Raw genomic sequence first — 8,432 nt, forward strand, 5'->3', positions numbered from 1 at the left:
CGGCCGTCCGGCGAGAGCAGCAGGGATGAGCTCCCAGAAGACGTCTCCGGCCGTCCGGCGAGAGCACTAAGGACGAGCTCCCAGATGAAGGGGAAGTGGTCAGCGGTGGTCGCCTCCAGGCTCCAGCCATCCGGCGAGAGCAGCTGGGATGAGCTCCCAGAAGAAGAGGAATTGGTCAGCGGTGGTCGCCTCCGGCCGTCCAGCGAGAGAAGTTGGGATGAGCTCCCAGAAAAAAGGGGAATTGTTCGGCCGCCTGTGCCTCCGACAAACCAGATTCACCAAATAGAGAGAGAGTTCGGCTTATATGCAAGTAATCAGTATGTTCTTCTTGCCTGGGTGACTGGAAGTTAATTTCTTTTGGATGTGCTCTCTGCTAGGGTATGTCAGATTAGAAATTCTTTTTGTTCAAATAATGCAAAGTAAGAAATCTGAATCTCACCTTCAGTTTGCTAATGCAATGAGTTTTCTCTGAGTTTTTCTGAATGAACTGAAAATTCATTCAGCTAAAAAAACATTTGTACTATGAAAAAACGAGCATGTCGGCGTCAAGCAGCAAAAGCTAGGGCAGATGGGGACCTTAGGGAGTCTCTGGAAGAAAAAAAGGCTCATCGATACCAACTGGTCACGGTAGACAGAGCTATGGGAGGTAACTGCATTGTCAGCTGTGAACTCTTTTTTTGTCAAGTTAAAGAAAATAGCTGTGGCACTCCACTTCCCGGGAGGTTAATATGTTGACTTTTATTTTCTCTGCTTATACAAGTAAACTAAAATTAACAGAAGCAAGATAAAGCATTAGATATAAAGGAACAACAATTCTTTTTATGAAAGCCATTTGCTCTGTTATTTAAGAAATCATGCATGCATTTTTCGCCCAGCATTAAGCATGGGGAATCAACAATATCTATCTTATCCATCAAATGAAGAGAATCTCCAGGACCAGGATATTGGTGTCTTCCATCACAGCGAGAAGTCTGAAATTTCTTAGTAAGTTCATTGTGCTGCATAGGGAAAGCTGATGGAGCAGATGATTTCCTCTTCATGCCTCGAGACATATTTCCCTCAAACACAACCCCGTCATACAGTACAAGATGACTGCCCCCTGAGTTTCTTTGTCCGACTCCTATGTGAGCTTCCAGCACATCTTGTAGAATCCTGGAAATATTAACCAAGATAGTAGCGAGTGATTACTATTTACCTGTGTGTTGATAAGTTAATAGAATAAACACTGAAAATAGTCTTCAAGCACCATAGTTGACTTTTGACACAAAACGAAATAAGCCGTGACAACTGTTTGGCATAAGTAATCCATAATTTCCGTAACATGAATTCATTAGTAGTAACACATAAGCTTGCGCAAAAACAACACGTATTTGATAATTTGAAGGGATGAGATGTACCTTTGGAATAGCAACCCAAATGTTGTCATGCCAAAGCTGCCTTGTCCTTAGATTGGATGTGTGTACTCTCAATTCTTGGGAGGATCCGAGGAGCCTGATGAGATATTAATCTTGACCACGCAATCTCACCACTTTCGCAACCTTCCATGAATAGCTATCAAAGACTTGAAGGCACTTGTATTATGTTCATAACACAAAAATCCAACAATATTGCAAGAAACATAAACTAATGTAGAGAACATTAAAAACTATGATTGATGTATTGTACTATTACGTTGAAACATCTCAACATTGACTTCCCTAAAACAGAATAACCAGTAATGTGCCTTTTAACCGTATGAGATGAAACCTAAATTTCTGAGTGTACACCAAAGCAAGCAGTAAACATCCGAAGAAGGCTATAGTGTGTATTTACGCACATCTCGGATTTATTTTTATCCGAAATGAGACATTGAGTTATTATGGAGCAAATTTCCAATTTAGCATGGACATGCTTGCTGAATGTTGTAAAAAGATGTTTAGGTTACTGCAGTAAAATAAATTAACAAATCCCTCATTTGCTTCTCCCAGGATCTGTTCATAAAACTGCAGAGTATTCCAAAAAGAGACAAACTTGTCTTTTAAAAACCAGATTTAGTATTACTAATTTTCCTTATAGAAGGAGGTGTTTCATGGTGGTGGCCATGTTTTTGTTCCAAAAAAACTTAAGCAATGTTAACTGGTACACCATTATAACCTGTAGGATGTTTTTCTTCAATGCCTAGTGCCACACACAACAAAAGTATGTCTTAATTATAATTTGGGCCTTTTATCATCAAGATGTTGGCTGCACTACAGACTTATGGTCTGATAAATACCAAAAATGTAAATTAAGTGGCCACATAAAGTTAAACTCAAAAGGACACCTTGATATATCACAATATTTCAAGTGGACATGGATAATGATAATCCAGCAACAAAATTGATAGGTTCTCACTCTAATTATCTTTGGATACTTTTACGTTCAATGGAGATCCTTAATTAGGCACCAACCTACCCAAATGCTTCTAGCTGGTGAGCAATTTGGTGGTGCCAAAATAACATTGATAGGAAAATGATTCAGGAAGAAAAACTAACATGAATGCAGAGCGAGGAAGGATGCCTTTAGATTTGTACCAGTCGCATGTGTCTCACTACCATACAAGCCAACACCTGCTCCCCATTGTCATTGATATCCAGGGCCTAGGTGCCACACTCCATGCCAACAGATCGAACACACAGATGCCGCCACCGCTGCCAGGAAAAAACTTGATTGCCTCATATATCTTTTGGAGGACAAAATAACCCCAAAGGCTGATTGCAGCACTAAAATAAATGTGAGATGAGAAACATAAATTCTTCCATCTTTCTTATTTTATCATTTCCATAAACCAAAGGAAAAAAGCTAGATTACACAGAATAACCATCATAAATGCAAATCACCCAATTTAACTTACCGTGAGCATGGTTAACTGATTCAAAGTGGCATAAATCTCATGTTACGGTGAACAGACTCAAAAGCTGCTAATTAGAACAAACAAACAAAAAAACCTCAATCTAGAAAGTGGTAGTGCAACCATGCCAGATTCCTTTTGACTACCAAATTGTCTCAAATATAACCGGGGGCTCTTTTATATAACATGCAACCTCAAATTTTTATCAGGTGAGGGTAGAAGATGTTGCAGTTGAACACAACAAATCATCATTCTGGAACTAAGTCCAAAAGGCATTGATGTCAAGTAATTTACCTTTTCTTCTTTTTGCAGCAAGGACAAAAACTTATCGCTTATCACTTAGATACCCAGCAAGATCATCAGAAAAGCTCCATCAAGGCCATCGCTGAACAGAGTCGCATACTCCAACAATTTTAGTATACCTACAAGTGGATAGTAAGCAAGCACATCATTTAGACCCTTATTCTGATCTCCTCAAACCATTGGAATGCAAGTGATTGATATGATATAACACTATACCCAAGAAATGGCTGATTGACCATAGTTTAATAAGATACTAATGCAGCATTAGTTTCAATCACAAACAAATTCCACATAATTTTGGTCTCTACCTTTAGCTGCTGATCTACCCCTTTTAGATTTGAGGTTTATACTCCTAAGATAACTGAACATGAGGCTGATGTTGAGAGCTACAAGAAGACCAACCAGATGCACCCATTGAACCTGCATTTCCATCGTTATTCTAACTGAATCAGATGCAAAATATGCAGTGCAACAAAGGATTTGTACTACTTGGAGTTAATTTTTTTTGGAAAAGCACGTCCAGGGCTCTTCAATCGTTCCTGGGCTTCTCTGCATCATCAATTATGAATAATGACCATGAGTGCTCACTTAAAACATCCATTGTTAAACCTGAAGAGAGTAATTCAGCAATGTTTGCATAAAAGCCCGTATTCAACAAATATTTGAAAGAAATGGTGTAAATTCTGTCAATTTTTTGTTCCTTACTATATGGTGTTTCTCAACAAAAAGAAGAAACTAATGATGTTGTAATTTCAGGAGTGGATAATTTTATTTCGCGAGATGGTCTCTAATTTTGATCATGTACCATCCTTAAACTCCTTCAGGCCTCTCTGCAAGGAAGTTCTGCTGAAGACTTTTTTCCATAGCATAATTCATTTACAGGTAAATTTACTCAATCCATTCATCCTAGATTCCAAATAAAGGACAACAGTTGTTAGGATACCTCAACTATGCTAGTAGTCCTTCATACTTCTGCTAGCTAGAATCAGATAGTCCTAGATTCCAAATAAATGACAATAGTTGTTAGGACACCTCAACTATGCTAGTAGTGCTTCATACTTCTGCTAGCTAGAATAAAAAAGACAGTCAAGAATTCCAAGTCATTACTAACCTTGTGTCTACCGGAAGAACCATGTTACGCTAGCTAAATCCATACATAGTTATAAGAATTAACCTGTCAGATAATAAACATGTTTCTTCCATAGCTCACATATAATTAACCTTTCATTACTAACCATGTCTTGCTTGCTAGCAAACACCAATAATACATTGTTGAGCATAAATAGATCGTTGATTATAGCCTGGAAGAGAAGATCAGCTTACAGTAAGTTCAAGCATGTATCAGAGAACAAATATTACTACAGAAACATGCACATGTTCTTAATAATGAATCACACATCAACCTAAAATTCATATCTGGCTCTTCCAATTTTTTGCCTGTCCAGGGAATCGACAACATAGATCTTTAAATTAGGAAAAGTAATGGAGAAAGCTTTTAGATCTCAGGAAAGCAGATTCATAGCAGAAATCACTACACCCCCACTAAAAAATAAAAGGCAATCTCTAGTGAGCGTAGTTCAGGAATAAAAACTTCCTTGGCTAGAGGAGTTGTGTACTAACTTAGAAACACTTATCCTGTTTGGCCAGCTATATATTCTATCATTCTTGTTATCTATTTTTTGCGGCTCAGCGGCTAAGAGCAGTAAGGTTGCACAGTGAAATGGGCTCAATATCTATTATACATAGATAAGTTAACTGATTCTATTTCCGAGTGAGCAAGAAAGGAATGAAATTTCTGCGTCCCAAAAAAGGAATGAATTGACCTAAGAATTGTCTTTGGTAGCACCAGACCGAATCTACTAAGCTCATACGTGCTCCCTATGTGTAAGACATCAGCTAAATCTCCGATGATAGGATATGGCACTATGGCGTACATATAATTCATCGTTTTCACATAGACATGAAAAATAAAGTGAATGGGCAACATCTTTTACAACCGTGGGCATGACATGATAAATTACCCGATGTTCTTCAAATTCAGTAAAATGTAGCGTGGGCAGGACACTCACACTGTCCTTATGACCAATCTCCATGCTCATTAGCCCATTCTTGAGACGGAACTGAAACCCATCAGCAACATGGTTGCGCTGTACTCGTACATTATCTCTCCCTGTGTTATCATCAAAAGGATAGCCACTATTGTTCAGGCAGCTGCCAAAGAAGTTATAAAATAGTCGTGAATTATCACTGAAAGTGATTTATGCTTCTTACAATGTGTAAAATGGTACCATGTGTATAAATAACACTTACCTTGGTCCTCTTAGAGAGAGAGGTTCTGTAGATTATACACTGTAGTTTTCCAGAATTTTAGTCAGCTAAGCAAGCACAACAGAACCTGGACCAAGGAGAAGAACCAAACACCATGTACGCAATAAGACGACCTTACTTATTATTTTGGAAAGGAAATAACTTAGTCGGTGCCTGGCAAATAAAATATAACTGAAAAGAAAACACTAACATACTGAAGCAGGTGCAAGATCTCCATTAATATTCAAATTGCAAAAACAAAACACTGGCATACACATGGTGTAGAAAATGAGAAGCCTCTAGAAACGATGTAAAAAGACTCATACATCTAAATAAAAAAAGATGGAAAATTATGTCAAATGCGTGACACAATGGTTGAATGCCTATCCATGTCTAAATATGTGAACCTGTGTATTTTTTGCTAAGACAAACTGTGTATTTATGGAGAGAGTGGAGCAAAGCAGACACAAATATGGAAGAACTGATATTAGTATGTTAATTGTTAATACACTCTAAAGAACTGAAATAATAGAATATACACCATTTTATCTGGAGAAATTTATTTATGCATTAGAATATGATGTAGTAAATCTTCATTATAGGCAGTAAAGAGGATGCATGCTTGGTGACCTGCTGGTGCATGTTATCATCCACGCTTACAGAATAGAAGCAACAATAGCTTAATTTGTTGTGTGTAGTAACATTTAAGAAGCAGAATAGAAGATCAAGTACTGTATAAGTGCTTAGCATTCTAGCATGCTGAAAATACTCTGTAGCGCCAGATTTTAACAAATAGAGTAGAACAATTGTGCAGTTTGAATAAACAGAGGAAATTTTAGTACAGAGTAGGACAACCGCTTAGCGTAAACAAACAAAGCACTATACAAACAAAATAGTACAACTAAGATAATTATACTTAGCTAATTATACATGTAATTCTCTTACAAAGATTCAAATTATAGTCAGCGTTCAACTCTCCGTTCGGTCATCTATCTCCCGTCTTTTTTTTTCCTTTTTAGTTCAGTTATTGATATGAGCATAGCACCACTTATGGCCGTATATATTCAGCAAAACGGCATAAACATTCCACTTAAACAAATTGGGCAAACATAGTCAGGATAAATCCAGCACTCAAATGGCAGAGCAAGCAAGGGAAAAATATGTCGGATCACGTACACAGGGGAGACAACGGCACCCGGGGCAAAGATGTGATCCAGCAGCTGCGGCCACGATGGTGTCAGTTCGCTTATTTTCGCTCGACTCACCATAAAAACGCCAAATAATCTGAAACCAATCTAAAACCTTCCGCTGCTGCATCAGCATGAAGATTCCAAATAATCCGGAATCTTGCACTGCTGCCAACAAATCAAAAGGAATCAAGAACCTGTACAGAATGGTTTCACTGTATAATACATTGTATTAGATTAATATCTTACCATGGCGTTTTTTGAAAACCAGTGATGTTCAGAACTGCCTGATACAATACTTATCACTTGATGAACCTTCATGATGCTGTGACCTCCTAAATGCACGTCTAAGAAAACATCTAAGCCCATATATAATAGAACCATCTAAATCCATAGCAATCTCTTTTTTTCCTACAAAGGTTGGAAAGCAATATTAGTGGACAGTAGCTCACCGGCTAATCATGTGTACACTGCCCTTTTTTTGGATATTAGGCATCTTGGGGAGAGCTAGCTCATCAAATAGTTGCTGGGAGGGAGAGAGGCAGCTTACCGATCCGATCAACGCTGTGGTCGCCTTTGTAGTCTTCGTCCATGGCCAAGCTCAACATTCAGGACCCTGCAGGTAATCCTATGGGTAAAAGCACAGCCGTGGGAGGTGACTGCGGATTATCAGCCAGCGGTACAGAAGGTGAGCGCACGGGGCAGGGTGGGCATCACAGGAGGTGTGGGACTGGCTGGCCAGCGGCGGCCCTCCCACGAACAGGCGACAAAGCCGGCAGGCAGTAGTCCTGATCTCTATATTCCCAGGTGCGCGCTCTCCAACTATCATGGTTAATTTGTAAGCTTCAGAATTTCTATCGCTGTTAGCTAAAATGAACAAAAGCATTTAAGAATCAAGGTAATACCAAAATGGTAGAACTAATGACAGGAAATTATCGAGATGTCGAGAGGAAAGTGTCGAGACAAAAGCTTCAGAGCTTTCAATTATTTTCATGAATCTTTTAATTCACTATATAAACCTTAGAATCTTCTAAGAATACTTAATAGATCTATAGAATCACACTTCATTTAGATAAACCTACACAAGAGCAGCCGTGGAATATTTTTTATAACTACATAAGTACTATCATTGGAAGAAATTTTCAAACTATTTCCAGTAAGAATCACCTGTACTTTTTTCTCGATGATTATTTTCCCACTGAATATAAGCCTGCAATAGAAAAACTGAGAATGCATGATACTTGTTTCACAAACCAATGAAGCTTGCACCGACAAGTGAGTACGGTATTATTTTTTGACATAGACCACTGCACAAGAAGTGGCTAGCTTACCCTGGCCATGGTCGCATGTCACAAGCCTAGTTGCACTAGCAGCATCAGCCTCTCGCCGTCCCATCCTCTTACCTTGCGAGCCGTTGTTGTGGCTTTGTCCACTTCCTGTCAGATGCACACATCCGCAAGGCAATGAAGCAACTAAGGAACAACCAAAACCCCTAAAAATAGAACATTCTTATTACAGAGCACCATAAGTAGGAAATACATGAGGTAAAAACAATCAGGAACCATCCAGACCAAAAATTTATGTTGTGCAAAGAGGTAAACCCGGCCCCAACACTGCATCTCCGTTTGTAGCCTATGATCTTCCTCCTTCATGGAGTGACGATGACGATTCCATTGCCCTCCTGCCTAGTCATGAGATGAAGTAAAGGCAATTAGGAGAGGATGGAGAGATAAGACAATGGAAAGCAAGGGGAGCCTGCAGTCACA

The 8,432-nt window shown here is 38.9% G+C and overlaps 1 long non-coding RNA gene across 10 annotated transcripts; it reads right to left on the minus strand.

The window, feature by feature from the left end:
• Positions 1-792: 792 nt before the first annotated feature.
• On the minus strand, positions 793-7,929 carry LOC124708735. Of its 10 annotated transcripts, none has more exons than XR_007005296.1 (13): positions 7,834-7,929; positions 7,217-7,488; positions 6,916-7,077; positions 6,656-6,834; positions 5,483-5,567; positions 5,242-5,383; positions 4,408-4,473; positions 4,284-4,316; positions 3,481-3,781; positions 3,164-3,291; positions 2,553-2,669; positions 1,398-1,551; positions 793-1,152 (listed from the first exon to the last, which is right to left on the minus strand). It is a non-coding gene; the product is annotated as an uncharacterized LOC124708735 (long non-coding RNA). The 10 variants fall into 10 exon arrangements; XR_007005301.1 differs by lacking the exon at positions 7,834-7,929 and having other exon boundaries at positions 7,217-7,282; positions 7,365-7,753; XR_007005299.1 differs by lacking the exon at positions 7,834-7,929 and having other exon boundaries at positions 6,656-6,831; positions 7,217-7,753.
• Positions 7,930-8,432: the final 503 nt, after the last annotated feature.

Source organism: Lolium rigidum, chromosome 4 (assembly GCF_022539505.1).
Source record: "Lolium rigidum isolate FL_2022 chromosome 4, APGP_CSIRO_Lrig_0.1, whole genome shotgun sequence".
Lineage (NCBI taxonomy): Eukaryota > Viridiplantae > Streptophyta > Magnoliopsida > Poales > Poaceae > Lolium > Lolium rigidum.